The following is a 17,160-nucleotide window of genomic DNA, read 5'->3' on the forward strand; positions in this document are numbered from 1 at the left end:
ATAAACTGTCTGCAATTAACATTGCAACACTGAAAAAGCATAGACCTATTATATAATAAAAATGTGTAAGAACAGCTGCACACAGCAGCACTGCAAGTCAAATGCAAAACAAGTGGAGGAGCTCACGTGTGCGTGAGCCCCAGAGCTGCGTGATTATAACATTCTAACTTTTTCAAACAGTTTGATTTGTTGGTTACAAGGTTATAATAGTTTTGTACTTTTCATTATACATTAATTTTATTTTGTTTTCCCCTGTTCTCCTCCAATTCAGTTTTAATTATAGTTTTAATTAGTTTTTAGAGTTTTTTTTTATTATTTTACTATTTTAATTAGTGCTTCGTATGAGTTAGTTATTATTCATTCTAGTATTAGTTTTATTTATTTTTTTCAGTTACCGACAAACACAGTCCACAAGCTAGCAGCCTTAACCCTCCTATTATGTTCATTTGTCAGGAACAGTGTCACGGATACCCAGGCAGGGAGACGAGGAGGCGGACACAAGTGCAGGTAGGGTGAGAAATGAATAATTTAATAAATAAATATAAATAAACCAGGAAACGAGAAACAAGTAAACACTTAAACATAAAACAGGGAGATATATACAAGGATCAAGGGAGTGAACTAAATAAATTAAACTAGATAAACAAATAACCAAAAACCAAAACAAACGAGAGAAACCAGAGAACATAAACTAAACCAACAAGAGATAATAAATAGCAAAATAAACTGGGAGTAAATAAACAAAGAAACAAACGGGGGACTGAATAAATACAATACTAAACAAGGCAGGGATATATACAAGGAAAACTAACAAGAGGCTAAACTAGACAAGGATAAATAAACTAAGCAGGGAACTAAAGGGAACAAGAAACAAGAAGATGTAAACAAGGAACTAAGGCTAGGGCTAAGGCTGAAATCACACGAGACACGGAGAGACAAACAACAGGGGTTAGTGCAAAGACCGACGGAGACAAAGTGGTAGACGAGGGCTATTTAAAGAAACAGGAAACACTATAATTAGAAACACCTGGGGAAGGGGCAGAGCTACAAATGAGACACAGGTGGAAAAGTACTGAGACAGGAGACACAGGGGAGCACAGGTCACGTGGGGAAGACACACAGACACGAGACGAGACCAGGATGTGACAAACAGCAATGGTGTTCTAGGGTCAATGTGACCCGGTGCATGTTTAATTATTCAAAAGACGTCTGAACTGAAATCATTACAAGTAAAATAAATATATATATATTATATATATATATATATTTTAACTAACTCCATTACTAAATTTTCTATCAATATTTAGTGCAATGGTTTTCCTTACCTCTAACAGATAATGGTTCAATGGTAAAAAAATTTACTTTTTATACATCAAATAATAAAAAGTAACTATGTAACTTTTACTCAAAGTACATTTTAAATTGATTACTTTTTTACTTTTACTTCAGTAGATTTTTAGATGAGTAGAACTTTACACCTGTAACAATGATAAATAAATCACCTGAACTCAATGATTAAGAGGCCTCCTAATACTTTTCTCCATATTCTCCACTTAGTGTACCCAGATATACAGTTACATAGATATATAGATGTACAGTAGATGGATGCGGAGAACAGCAGTGCTATTGTTGTCATGGCTGCTGATTTACTCTGATAGAATCCACATTGCCTCAGCAAAAGCACACTGACACACACACACACACTCATACACATACACACACACACTCACACACACACACCGGCCGAGGTTACACAAGGCTGTGTGTCAGCAGAAACAGTCTGTCATATCTCACATTGGATCCCAATATAAAGTTTACAGTGAAATCCCGTGCTGTGCTTACCAGCATTATAAAAAATTGAAATAATTATTTTTTGAAAAATCAGGGAGTTATTATCACCATTATCACCATTTTGTGGTGGTTCCTGGTCATAAACACTGGTGTATCTTAATTTTGCTGATTTTTTTACTGTTCTAGTCGACTTGACTAAAATCGCACTCAAATTAAGCAGGAAGTGCAGCTTACAAATGTCAAACCCAAATTGGCAGAAGCCTATCCTGGCACAACACCAAAAAGCTATATGCCACCTTAGTTTCTGCCCAAACAACTTGCCTTTTAATTCTTAAATTCTGAAAAAAAAAATAACATTACTACTACTTATTTCCAACTAACTTTCTAACACAAATCCCTTTGGAATTTCATGAGTTTCTGCATACATTTTCCATAAAATATGATCTGATCTTCATCCAAGTCAAGGGTTTTGACAAATACAGCTTTCTGAACTTGACAAATGCAGAAAAAATGAAAAATGGCTGAAATAACAACAAAAAAGATGCAGAGCTTTCAGACCTCAAACAATGCAAAGAAAACAAGTTCATATTTATAAAGTTTTAAGAGTTCAGAAATCAATATATGGAGGAATAACCCTGTTTTTTGTTATGCATCTTGGTATCATGTTCTCCTCCTCCACCAGTCTTACACACTGCTTTTGGATAACTTTATGCCTTTCCTTTATTGAAGATAGGGTGTACACATGAGGTGTCAACTAGCTGTTGATTTCAAGGGTTCACTTACTTTTCCCACAACAACTCTGAGTCTCGAACAAGGGTGTTCACTAAATACCTTATATTTGTCAAAACCCTTGACTCTTTATGACACATTTATGCAGAAAACCATGACATCTAAGCAGAGTTTGCATTATTATAAGAATAAATAAATAACTGTGAATCCTGCAGACACTGCAGCACTCAACCACAAATTTTGGACAATTCCTTTTGTTGTATTCAACCAAACTAACACTTTCGGTTGACCTGACTTGTGAGGGTTTTGTAGAGTATATGAAATATAATGCTCTACACGGGACGTGGCGTCAGTCGATTTTCTGCAGTGCACCATTAAGGGCACTGCGCCTTTAATAAATGCCTTCTTCACACGGCTTCATTCTACCGGAACATTCTTTTCCCAGAATGTCTCGCAGTGTTCACAGTTTCCACCGCACTCCTTCCACAATCCCATTTGGCGCCTTTGAGCCAGCAGCCAGATCAGTTCGAGGGTGTTTGCTTTGGCTGTGCGACGCTTCATTGGGCTTCATTTGCCTGAATTAGCAGTGAGCCGGCGCACAGCCTGTTGTTCTATTGTGATTGATTCTGGAATTGTCTCTGGAACTGTGCCATCTTCGAAATTCGTGACACCCTGCACAAGGTGTGTTGCGATACTCGTTGCTATTTTACACCCCGTTAACAGTCTATTGTAATGCTGTGTGCACCTGCCGGGGTTGCCAGGTCCAGCAAAAGTATTCAGCCCAAAGTCAGTCTAAAACCCGCACTTCAGAAGCTTAAACTAGTCCAAAATATACATATAAAATATAAAAAATGAAGAGAGCACTTCAGTTTCTGCATCAGTTTCTTTGATTTTGCTTTATTTTTGAGCAACATGAACACTGTTGTTTTATTCTATGAACTATGGACAATATTTCTCTCAAATTCCAAATAAAAATATTTAAGTCATTTAGAGCATTTATTTGCAGAAAATGAGAAATGACTGAAACAACAAAAAAAAGATGCAGAGAAAAGTTTTAAGAAATCAATATTTGCTGGAATAACCCTGGTTTTTAAATCACAGTTTTCATGGCATCATGTTCTCCTCCTCCACCAGTCTTACACACTGCTTTTGGATAACTTTATGCTCTTAACACTCCTGGTGCAAAAATTCAAGCAGTTCATCTTGGTGGTTTGATGGCTGGTGATCATCCATCTTCCTCTTTATTATATTCCAGAGGTTTTCAATTTGGTAAAATCAAAGAAACTCATCATTTTTAAGTGCGACAAAGTATTTTGTTTATAGGGGATTTTATGTCAGTATTGCTATTTATCTTAAAGTCAATAATAATATTGTAATATAAGTTTTATATCCCAATCAAGAACATTTAATAGTAACCTAATTTGCAAAAGAAATTACTTTTACGTACTCTTTTCTGTTCTTGCCCATCCTGAACTCTCTTTTTTCCTCTTTAACATTTTCCTTCATCGCCTGGTGATTTCTGGTTACACTGTGACTATTTATTTATTTTTGTTGTGTGACTGTTTTGTTTGCTATAAGAAGCCTACCACCCTAAAACTATAGAGAGATACACGATAGCGCAATGGCCAATGGCCAAGATCATACAGCAGTTTTCAAGGACAGGTTCCACTCAGAACAGGTTTCTTTCCTCAGGGTCAACCAAAGAAGTTGTGTCCAGAAGTTGGCTTTAAAAAAATAGACGTATGAGAACTACCAGCATTTCTGCAGAGCTTGAAAAAAATCTGCATGGCACTGTCCTAGAAGAAGGCCTCTTCTAAAGCTGATGCACAATAAAGCCTGCAAGATCAAGATAAGCTAGTTTGTCTCAAATGGTGTCCGGCATGTATGGCACCATCCTGGTGAGGAGGATCAAGGCAACTGTCATTATACCAACCCCAAGCAAACAACTCAATGACAACTTGCGAAACAAGTCTTGCAAAAGAAGCTCAATGTAAAGGTAATGGACTGGCCAAGCATTTTTCAGACCTAAACTTTATAGATTGAGCATCTGTGGGGCATCCTCAAGCAGGAGGTCCACCAGCTTCGGGATGTTATCCTGGAGGAGTGGAAGAAGATTCCAAAATATTGACAATTTGGGAACAATTTAGTCTTTTTTTATTTAGAGGTCTATTTACTTTGCTTGCCAGTGGTTTAAACATTAATAATCCATGTTTAATAACAATACGTCTAGTTCGTATAATGTGGTTGACCATGATTTTACCAGATTGAAAAAACTCTGGAACATAATCAAGTAGAATATAAATGATTTACAAGCCATCAAACCATCAAACCAAGCTGAACTGCTTGAATTTTTGCATTCGAAAGAAGTGTGCAAGACTGGTGGAGGAGGAGAACATGATGCCAAGATGCTTGAAAAAAAACTGTGATTAAAAACCAACCAGGGTTATTTCACCAAATATTGATTATTTCTGAACTTTTAAAACTTTATGAATATAAACTTGTTTTCTTTGCATTATTTGAGGTCTGAAAGTTCTGCATCTTTTTTTTTTTGTTGTTATTTCAGCCATTTCTCATTTTCTGCAAATAAATGCTCTAAATGACCATATTTTTATTCGAAATTTGGGAGAAATGTTGTCTGTAGTTTATGGAATACAACAATAATGTTTGTTTTACTTAAACGTATACCTATAAGTAGCAAAATCAGAGAAACTGATTGAGAAACTGAAGTACTCTGAAGTTTTTATCTACAGTCCAGACATTTTAATCTTCATAACATATTAAAACACACACACACACACACAAAACTTCAGTGGCTTGTGTGTCTTTTCCAGATATCTCTCATTAAACATTGTCTTAAGGTCACATGTCCCTCGAGGCTGCTACTCTGGCTAGCCGTAGCCGCGTTTGATCATTCGCGCTGTTATTAAAGATTAAAAACCCACTACAGTGCACTGCTGGGATGCTACGCTAACCCCTAGTGCTACACACACACACACACACACACTTACACACACACACACACACGCACACACAGCTGGCAGCCAGAAGGGGAGGATGCGGGGTCTAAAGTCTCATTAGATTAAACTCTCTGTTCCGAAATGAACTGAACAAATCTGGAGTCTCTTTTGATCAAGCAGTTCCGGCATTGCTGACTCAGCAGAACTCGGTGGAGGAGTGACTCGGAGGTTCTATCGGAACCTTCGTGACTTCTCCTGCTTTATTTCGGAGTGTGAAACAGAGGACAGTCGCTGCTATCTGCTTGTGTTTATTTGTTCATTTCATTTTTTAGCTCTGTTTTCTTCTGCTAGGACTGGTTATAGCCATTATCTGTTATTTAGGGCTGTGTTCAGAATCGTTCCCCAAAGAAACGAGGTACTTAAACATAGTGAAAGAACATTTAAGGACTAATAAGCATTAGATTTTCTGTGGGAACTCATAAAACGATCAGGGAGTATCATAAGATATTAAGGAAACATGGTAAGTTTAAAATGGTAGGAAAGGAAAAGTGCCCCAGTCCCATTTCCACACTCGGGTTTGCCAGTTATAGAACACCAGGAAGCAAACTCTTGTAGGATCCCTGTAGGATTTTCTGTAGGAACTCATAAAACGATCAGGGAGTATCATCAGACATTAAGGAAACATGGTACGTTTAAAGCAGTAGGAAAGGAAAGGTGCCCCATTCCCATTTCCACACTCGGGTTTGCCAGTTATAGAACACCAGGAAGCAAACTCTTGTAGGATCCCTGTAGGATTTTCTGTAGGAACTCATAAAACGATCAGGGAGTATCATCAGACATTAAGGAAACATGGTGAGTTTAAGGTGGAAGGAAAGGAAAAGTGCCCCAGTCCCATTTCCACACTCGGGTTTGCCAGGTATAGAACACCAGGAAAGCAAGGAAACCGCCCTGTGAACTGCTGTATACTCTTTTGCATATTTCCATATATGGCCACATATACAGTCAAACGAAGATTTTTCAGTTCAGTCAACTTATAAATAAGTGAGTTTAGTCAGTTGCCATTGACCACTTCTTTTCTATTGGCTTCTGGCAGAATGTATTTGCATACTGACTCGCTGTCAGTAGTGTGTAGTCATTGCTCCCAGGATACGTTTAAAGGTAAACTTGAAAATCATGTACTAAAATCTACTGTATGGTCTCAACGTTGTAAGAAGGTTATAAGAACAAGCTAAGATGTTAACTTTTTGGCAGTTGTAGTTTTTAGTAAACATTAGGTTTTTTTATAATAATTTTATTTCTAATTTTCTATTTTTGTTCTTCTATTTTAATCCCATTTTCTCCCCAATTTACAAGGCCAATTACCCAACCCACTCATGAGGACTCCACCTATCACTAGTGATGCCCCCAACACACCAGGAGGGTGAAGACTAGAACATGCCTCCTCCGATACATGTGAATTCAGACTCCGCCTCTTTTCGAACTGCTGCTGATTTAGCATTACCGAGTAGCATCACAGCAATACATTCGGGAAAAAAAGCGCAGCGACTCGGTTCTGATACATCAGCTCACAGACGCAGTCTTGTGCTGATCAACATCACCCTTTGGAGTGATGAGGGGAAAGAGAGGACCGCCATCTACTGTACACAGCCATAGAGAGAGAGCAAGGCAAATTGTGCTCTCTCTCAGACTCCGGCAATTGATGGCAAGCTGCATAAACAGGATTCGAACCATGAGTATGAGTATGTATTTTTTTAAAGAGTATTGTTGGATGTAGAGCAGTTTGGATCAGTTCTCAGAGACTCATCAGAACTTGTACACGGCAAATGGTCATGTTGCTCATGAAGCATGAAGTTTGCTGAAGTTAGCCCGGGCTAACTGTGAAAACACGACCCGGCTAACGGAGGTCACTGACCACATCAGTCACACTTCACTGATTGATTTAATTAAAGCAACATCAGCTGTATCGTGGATGCGGTTGATGAGGATTACGAGGCCTGGCAGGAGCTGGAGGAGGAAATGTTGTGTGTTTTTTGTATTTGGCAGTGACGCGTCTTGTATCTCGTATCTCGTTTCGTTTATTTTCAGCGTCTGGGGAAGCATGTGCTGATTATAACACGCCACAAAGAGCCACAGGGTTTATTTAGGGTCTTGGTTTGTGAGCCAGTCCCCTCCAAAAGTATTGGAACAGTGAGGCCAATCCCTTTATTTCTGCTGTAGACTGAAAACATTTGAATTTGACATTAAAAGATGAATATGAGACAAAAGAAATCCACATTTCAGTTTTTATTTCCAGGTTTTTTACATCTGGATCTGATACACAGTTCAGACAATTCAGCACGTTCTGTCTGAACCCACCCATTTTTCTTATGAGCAAAAAAGTATTGGAACAGATACTGCAGTGGGTTTTGGGTCATAATCTCGCTGCATGATGAAGAATCTCCCAATCAAACAGATACTTTTAGGTTGGTCCAAAGTATCTTTTCTTCAGTGTATGCTATTTAATCTACAATATACTAATCATATTTGAGTATTCAAAATCTAAAATATGCTTAAATTACGTTAAAATATGTCTACTTTTAGATCTAATTCTAAAGTAGAATTGATGTGCAAAGAAAAATAATATAACAAGAAAACACCCATTACATTATTGTACAAGTTAGACATAAAAACTAAAGGTTTTAGGTCAAACTAACTAAAACCCCGAAAGATTTGAGTAAATTCAACTTATCAACTTATCAATGACAATAAAAGATAAATATGAGAGAAAAAAATCAACATTTCAGCTTTTATTTCCTGGATCTAAAACATAGTTCAGAAGATTCAGCACCTTCTGTCTAAACCCAACCAGTATTTTGCTAGTGTTTTACTGCTACGCCAGTTCAATAGCACACTGCTCCTGGATCACAATGCATTTATTTTATGATAAGGAGCAGGCTTTTATTCTGAAAAACAGCTTAATATTGCCAAAAATGCCTCATTATCTACAGGTACAATTACTTAAAATTTGTTGCATAAGAAGCTAATTTCTTTGGAAACCTAAAATAGCTGTAAAAGAGACATAAAAGAAAGAAACTGAGTGTTGCTAGGTAGCCAACTCCCATTAAAAGCAGGTTTAGTGCAGAATAAAATAAATGAATGAATGAAGCACAAAGCTGGTATTCATTCACACGTATATATCTTCACATACAGATACATTATATCTATACATCTATCTATCTATCCATCTCAGCACTTCTTACACAGAGAACCGTAGACCGTAAAGCCGCTCAGATGCAACCTTGACTGTATACGATGCATAAAAGCTCACCCTAACCATAACTGTCAGTCGGCTATAGAAGAAAAGCTACCGCTACGCTAATGCTACAGTACTGCTGCACTGCTGTATAGGATGCAGTATGATGATGAGTGTCCATGTGATCTGCTTGTCAGCCAGCATAGCAAACGTTCTACAGTCAATAGTGCTTATGTTTCTCAGCAATAAGCCTTTAAAAAAGTCTTAAATAAGCATATACTGTCCATCCTGGAGCATTTTTAGGAACACAATGCAGATATCTAGCTGTGGTATGTAATATTCAGCAGAAAACATACTAAAAGAAAAGATTTTTAAGCGTCTTCTTCCTCTAAAATTCACTTTTTCTTGTTCTTTGTAGGTTGTATATGGATGCTGCACATGAAACTCTTCCCCAAACGAGAGTCGATCAGGAAAAGCACCGTGTCTACGTCAACCTGTGAATTATTTAGTATTCATGGCCCCGCCTACATTGGCTCACGACCACCCACAGGCAGAGCTGAAGCCGGGCAGAGACGCCACCTTGTCAGATAGGTTAGGAGCTAACTAACAGCGCTGGGAACAGCATGGCAGTTCATTCCTGTGTTGTTTGCGCAAATAACACATCAGTCTTAGTATACGTTTTAAAATTATCGGGGGGGGGTGGTGGTTGTGGAGATATGTTTTAAAGTCATCAACGGGGGGGAAGATACATTTAAAAATCATCAGCCGGGGGGGGTAGTTTACGTTTTAAAATTATCTTCGGGGGGGGGGGTACATTTTAAAATCATCAGAGGGGGGGTAGTATACGTTTTAAAATTATCAGCGGGGGGAAAAATAGAGGAGCTACTGAACACGATGTCATGCAATTTCATGAGAAACCCTTAAAACTCACCGGTCCTACTCCTGGTCCTGATGAGTATGAAGTGTTTTTTACTGATGAAAATTAGATGCTAAATTAGGTGTGTGGAGTGGCGTTGGTTCGAATCTCTCTTATGCAGCTTGCCATCACCTGCCAGAGCCCTGAGAGAGAGCACAACTGGCCTTGCTCTTTCTCTGGGTGGGTACAGTAGATGGTGCTCTTTCCTCCCATTAATCCAAAGGGTGATGTCAATCAGCAATCAGACGCCTGTGAGCTGATGTATCGGAACCAAGTCCCTGCTGGGCTTTCCTCTGATCGTGCTGTGATGCTACTCGGCAGTTGAAAAAAAAAAAAGAGGCGGAGTCTGACTTCACATGTGGCACATGTGAGGAATGTGCTAGTCTTCACCCTTCTTGTCTTGGAGGATCACTAGTGATAGGGGATTTATTTAGGGAGTATCGATTGAAAAAAAAAAAAAGTAAATGTTATTATTATTATTATTTTTTTTTACAGTATTGTGTTTTACAACCTGTTTATTTGTGTTTATGTTACAGGGTTTGGCGGTCAGACGGTAACAGGAGCTGGTCCAGGCCTCTTGTGTGTCGGGCAAATTCAATAACCCAAACTCAATTATCCTGCAGCACGAGAGCACCAAAGCACTGCCATTCCCACTCTACCTGATCTCATCATCAGCTCAAACCTCCGGGGTCCTCCTACTTTCACCTCCGGTCAGCTGTGGACAGCAGCAGAGCCAGGAGAAGAAAGTGATAGAGAGAGAGAGAGAGAGAGAGAGAGAAAGAGAGAAATTGAGTGATATCTCTCTTTCCTCTGGCGGTGGGTTCCATTCGGCGAGGTTCACGGTAGCCTCCCTGATTTGGGTAATCTGGTTAACAGCTGGCGGGACAGCAGGACCCTGAGTCGCGGCATTACGTAGCCTCGGGACAAGTGTGTGTCCATGTGGTTGTGTGTGTGTGTGTGTTTTCTGGGTCTTTTGCTTGTGCAATTGTTCAGCTGCAGAACTTTAATATGGTGCAGTAGATGCATCCTCCAGATGGAGGAGTGCGTTCGGGGACACTTACGCAATACCCTGCAAACAGCATCGCCACTTCCTGTTTTAGTGCACTTGTTGGATTTTAGCTGACTCCACCCTCCAGCTCAAATTTGAAAAATTTTACATGTTAATAGAAGGAGAAGTTTGGGAGGGGCACTACTGGGTGATGTATGGGTTTAGAGGCGGGAAAGGATTTTGAGCTGATTTGGCAGAGCAGTGTGCCTCGCATAGCAAGGGGACGCAAACGGTTGGACGTCAGCAGGGGGGGGGGGGGATTAGTCATCGATTGACTGATTTGCATATTGTTGTGAGTGTCAGCGTACCACGGAAGTACACGGAAACATCATTCACACCTATAGCATAAAGTTATACCAGAGAGGGCGCTGCAGCGGCAGATATAACTGCAATAAAAGGGTTGTTTGAAGGGTTGGAAATGTTTATAAAAAATATATTAATCAGGACTGTTATGTATGTTTTATTACACATTTCAGTTATTAATGAAATAAATAGGGTTTAGGGTTTAGTGTTTAGTAAATGTTGTGCGAAAAAACTGGCATGCTAAAAGGTTCACTTCTCTAGACATAATTCACTATTGGTTGTGAGAAAAAATATAGTTCCCTTCATGGGAATATTAATTCTGTAATTTTGTAGCACTTTAAAATAAGACTACCTTTATAAAGGGTTTATAAATGGTTTACAATTAGTTTATTAATAGTTACTAATTAGTTTGCAAATGCCTTAAAAATCATTAATAATCAGTTATAACACATACAAAGAAAGGGCAACAATGACCTGTTGTTTGCCAAATAGGGAACCCACAGCCATCTATACTGTTGCCATTCCTATGTATGTGTTATAACTGGTTATTAATGTAATTTGTAAGGCATTTACATCCTAATTATTAACCATTAATACACTAATTGTGAACATTTATAAACCATTTGCAAAGGTAGTGGTACCAAATTATCAGACCTTTGAGTTTAGTCTCTGTTGCCAGTTAATGCTTCTTTTCTATTGGCCTCAGGCAATATCAAAATTTCAAAATTGCGTACTGGGTGTGTCCTCCAGATTTTAACACTCACTGTCAGTGTGTTGTCATTCCCCTTAGGCTACGTCAGCTAAACTTGTTTTATGTTTTATGTTGGGAATTACTCTTTGGTTTCTTTGTTGTAGGCTGTAAGAGCAAGTTACCACCTCTGTGTTGGTTCTTTCTTGACCAAATTTTTTTGAAGACTTGTATAATGATTTTATTTTAGGTTTAGGGTTATCTTATTAGGTGTTATCTTGTTAGTGCAGTGTTCTAGCCAAAGACTCTTAGCATGTTGGTGTGTTACGTACAGGCAGGGTTTGCCCCGTCTGTGGAAACTCTACTACCCTTCAGTCGTTCCCATATCCTCCCCAGCGCAGATCCAACCCCTGCGTGTCTCTCTCCAGCATAAAGGATGCATAAAGGAAGATTCCAGATTTTCCTTTTTACTTCGGTGGGGGGAATAAGACCACTTAGCCGCTGTCGTCTAGGTATTGTAAATATGGGGGGGGGGGGTGAATTATTTAAACCGCCATAAAAGTTCCTGCTGGGGATCGTTTTTTATAAATATAGGTGTGTGTCTTTTTTTTTCCTCTCCATTTCTAATAGGAGCTGGAGGAGGGCGGTCCAGCCTTGAACAGAGAAAAAGCTTTTAAAAGAAGTGTTTGGGAGAGTGAAGGAGAGAGAGAACGAGAGAAAGAGAAAGAAAGAAAGTGAGAGTGAATATTTATGTGCATTGAAAAGCAGGGCAAACCAAGAGAGAGTGCAAGACCGTGAGAGAAACAGAGAAAAAGAGAAAGAGAGAGAGAGAGAGAGAGGAAAAGAGAGAAAGAGACATTAATGGCTCTTTGAGTCGCTGTGTCTCACTTTTAGGAAGGCATGAATTAAAGATGGAGGGAGGAACGCAGAGGACGATGGAAAAATAGCCGTTCGCAGAGTCGCGCCGATGCTTTTCCATAAGAGGCGCCAGGGATCGAGCTGATCTGGAGAAAAGAGGTTTCGGTTCACAATGTTTGACCACTGGTTTAAGATTCATTGCAATCAATGGTGCAACATCAGCAAGTACTGCAAAAACTATATACCGATGAGCATAGAGAGTGATTTTATTGACATACTTTGGCAAAAATACCCAAATATTAAGGGGAGATGTTACAGATGGTACGGATCCCTCTCTCAGATGAAGTCTGCTGGAAAATTTGCTCTAATGACCTACAACACTGTAGCTAGGTAGTCATCCATTATATAAACCCCAACTGAACAAAGACTTATTGCCACTCAACAGCAAAATGAGCTTTAAATTGCCTTTATAGCCTAAAACATTGGTGCCATTCAAGAACATCTCATTGTAAACTACAAATGAACAGATAGGGGAAGGTCGCCTGATGGGAAAGACTAGAATTTACTATATGTTAGTCTTAGCTTGCGCTAAATGGAAAAACAAAAGCAAGCTAGGTACAGATCCCTCCCTCAGACGAAGTCTGCTGGAAAATTTGCCCTAATGACCTACAATACTGTAGCTAGGTAGTCATCCATTATCTTAAACTCAACTGAACGAAGAAGAGAATGTACAGTAGCTCTGGTGGGAAAGACTACAAACCGATGGTGAGTGAGGTGTTTGGAAAAAGGCTTGTTATAGTGCGAAAAAATATGGCACACTTATAGTGACCATCCACTTAAATAAATGTGCTCACTGTAGCACACAGCCAACTTAATACCACTCAACAGCAAAATAAGCTTTAACTTGCTCTTATAGCCTAAAACAATGGCGCCATACAACAACATATTATTGTAAACTACAAATGAACAGATAGGGGAAGGTCGCCTAGGGGAAAGACTAGAATTTACTATATGTTAGTGTTAGCTTGCGCTAAATGGAAAAACAAAAGCAAGCTAGGATAGTAGGTACAGATCCCTCCCTAAGACGAAGTCTGCTGGATAATCCTGCTGTGTAATATCTGTGGTTCTCAAACAAAATGACTGAAATGGCCTTGGTTTCTTCATCTGATCTAGTGGGTGGAGCTATGGTTGGGCTTGACGGGCGAGGGGTGGTGTCAGGGTGGTTCTTTGCAGGTTTTTTTAATTGTGATGTAATAATAATGGAGCCATTCAAACGGCTCCAAACCTGCGGAATTAGAAGGAAAAGATGTTTGACCTTTGTAAAAAAAAAAAAAAAGAAAATTCGCGTTTTTTTGTCTTATAGTGCACATAATATCTTGTCTTAATATATATTGTCAGAAGAAGAGCATCTCTGAACCCACAAGACGTCCAACCTTAAGACGGATGATGAGCTACAGCAGCAGAAGAATTTATAAATATATAACAGCTATAATGCCAGCTTTGGCAACCCATGAGTGTAGATCAGGATCTACAGGCCCAGCTGCAACATATGTGGATAAATGAGCAGCTGGATGCCATATAAAATCTGTACACCTCCATATCTCCATATATACCAGACATTTTTCATGTTGTATCCATATATACCCAACAAGAGATTGAGAGATTCTGAGATAGACAGGTAGAGAGGAAGACTGATCGATTGCTGTAATTAAATTTAAACAGCTTGGCAAAATTATTCTAAAATTACATAGTTAGATAAGGTTACAGATAAGAATATAGATAATGGAGGTGAGTGAGGACTCTTTATCTACTCCAGCAGCTCTGCCTCCAACTGTCTCAAAACTGCTTCTGCTTCACAGCTTCTGTTGAATCCCTGAATTTCAGCCAGCCATTCATTCTCACCTGTGTTTGTGGCAGCTGCCAATCACCGTTCTGCCTGACAGTCAGTTTATCTGTTGAACACGAGGAATTTTCTAGGTATAATTTGTACAGGGTGCTGCAGGGGGGTCTACTGAGACACACATAGCATTATGGGACGTGATTTTTTTTTCAACTCAGATTGCTCACATTTTAACAAAGTACACAATGTGGTAACTTGCTCTAATGACCTACAACACTGTGATTAAATAGACATTCGTTATATAAAATACAACTGAACAAACAAGGGAACATAGAGTAGCTCTGATGGGTAAGACTTCAAACGGATGGTGACACAAATGATGTGTATACACAGTATAGCAGTCTATTTGTGTTTTTGTTTATTAGATATGAAAAGATCTTTATTTAGGCTTTTAAAATCACACTTTACAATAAAGAAAACACTGACTAGGTAATGATCCATTATATAAAATACAGCTGAACAAATGACAAGAGAAGTAAGCTCTGGTGGGTAAGACTACAAACTGATGTTGAGTGAGGTGTTTAAAGAAAGGCTCATTATGCAAAAAATGCCAGGATCCAATAGGATAGATTGGAAGACTTTGTTCGTCCAATGTACTTAGTAATATTACATGAACGTAAACCTTATTTAGTGTTTCTCAGCTGTTAAATTTAAGTTATATTTACTCAGATTATGAGGTGAACTTTGTCCAAACAATTGTCTCAGTAGTAGGTCTTTGCTATCACACTTTGCAAAAAAAAAAAAAAAAAAAAATCAACTAAACAACCAAGGCAATGTACACTGGTACCATCAAACACAATATTTTATTCCTTATCCACTCAGAGATGCTTCTGCTTTCAGTTAAAAATGCTATTAAATTAACTCTACATTTCTTAGGTAATCAATTACAAAACAAAATTGGGTTTTACAGGGTATGGGGGTTTGGATTTGCCTGTCTTACCAACATATGAACAGTTCTCACTCCAAGAGTTTTGTGAGTTTTGCCCAAACTTTTGCATTAAGCTGAGTGGCTTAGGTGAAAGAGATGAAAACAGATCTGATTTCTCGAATGTGTTTTTGAAGGGAAAGAGGAAACATTTGATACAGTATCTGCTAATTGTTGTTGATGCAGCAGCCGTCACTCTGAACTGCAATTACAGAGTGTTTTCCACAGGAATAATCGCTAATAGATCAGCTCGCGGATGTATGCAGCATTACGTTCCATGTGCAATTTGAGATAATTCGCTCTGTTGTTGTAAAAGTCATTTCCTCTGAGACGTAATTACAGTTACTTGTAGGCTTTGCTTTTCCTCCTTCTCTGCATTTAATATTTGCAGCCAAAGTCATACTTTAATATCTTAGTGAAGAAAAAGAACAAGAGATGCTTATAAATGAGTCTAAAATATGAATATAAGCAAATATCGTGATTTTATTCTATCTGGCAACAGTGTAATTTTCCCAAACTTTTCCCAGTGTATATATATATATATATATATATATATATATATATATATATATATATATATATATATATATATATATATATATATATATATATATAAGTATATATTCATTTATATACACACAACCTATTCCACACACACACACACACTGTCACACACAAGTCAAAATTGATGTGGATCCACACACACAAATATGTATATAATAACTGTAATCAATCTGCACCAACCCATACACCATTTACCAGTAATTACACTGTTATTACACCTTTATTACTGTGTAACTACACAGTTATAAGAGATACGTATTACAAAGTGGCACCAAAGTATTTTAAATTATGTAATTATTGAAATGTATGACTTTTTGTCCAATCTGGAGACTCAATATATCAGTAAAGATTCCGGTGTCAATGACCTTTTGTGAAATAAGCCATTAAAATAATATTTTTAAAGGTTATTTCACTAACCTTTAATCTTTCACCTTTAATCCCAGTGCAAAATCTAATCCATATGTAATTAAACTGTCCAATTATTAATTATAAGAGATTATAATTCTAATTTATAATACAAATGAAACAAAGAAAAAAAATGATTGAATTTTTTACAGCATTTTTCTTCTTTTTTTGTTTTTTCCAGATTTTATTCCAGGTTATTTTTTATGTGTGTGTGTGTGTGCTTGCAAAACGGGATGAGATGGAAGATGAATCCTGAGCCTCGAGTCGCTACACCTGCTCCCCCTAGTGTACACACACACCCACACACACACACATAATACACACACACACACACACACACACACACATGAATGAATGCATGATGGAGTCAATCATGTTAATGTCCAATTAATGACTGAAGGGAAATAACCAGTAATTAGCATAATGAAAAGGTCTCACGCTAACTGGTGTGCCTGGTATGAATTAATTGCCAGTAATATTAAATATGTGTAAATATATATACAGCTCTGAAAAAAAATGAGTGACCACTTGAAAAAAAATGATGAGTTTCTTTAATTTTACCTAATTAAAAACATCTGGAATATAATCAAGAGGAAGATGGATGATCACAAGCTGATCATCAAACCACCAAACTGAACTGCTTGTATTTTTGCACCAGGAGTGTAAAGAGCATAAAGTTATCCAAAAGCAGTGTGTCAGACTGGTGGAGGAGAACATGATGCCGAGATGCATGAAAACTGACGATAAATGCTCTAAATGACAATTTTTTTATTTGAAATTTGGGAGAAATGTTGTTTGTAGTTTATAGAATAATGTATATATGTGTGTTTGTGTGTGTGTGTAT

Source organism: Astyanax mexicanus, chromosome 25, assembly GCF_023375975.1.
Source record: "Astyanax mexicanus isolate ESR-SI-001 chromosome 25, AstMex3_surface, whole genome shotgun sequence".
NCBI lineage: Eukaryota > Metazoa > Chordata > Actinopteri > Characiformes > Acestrorhamphidae > Astyanax > Astyanax mexicanus.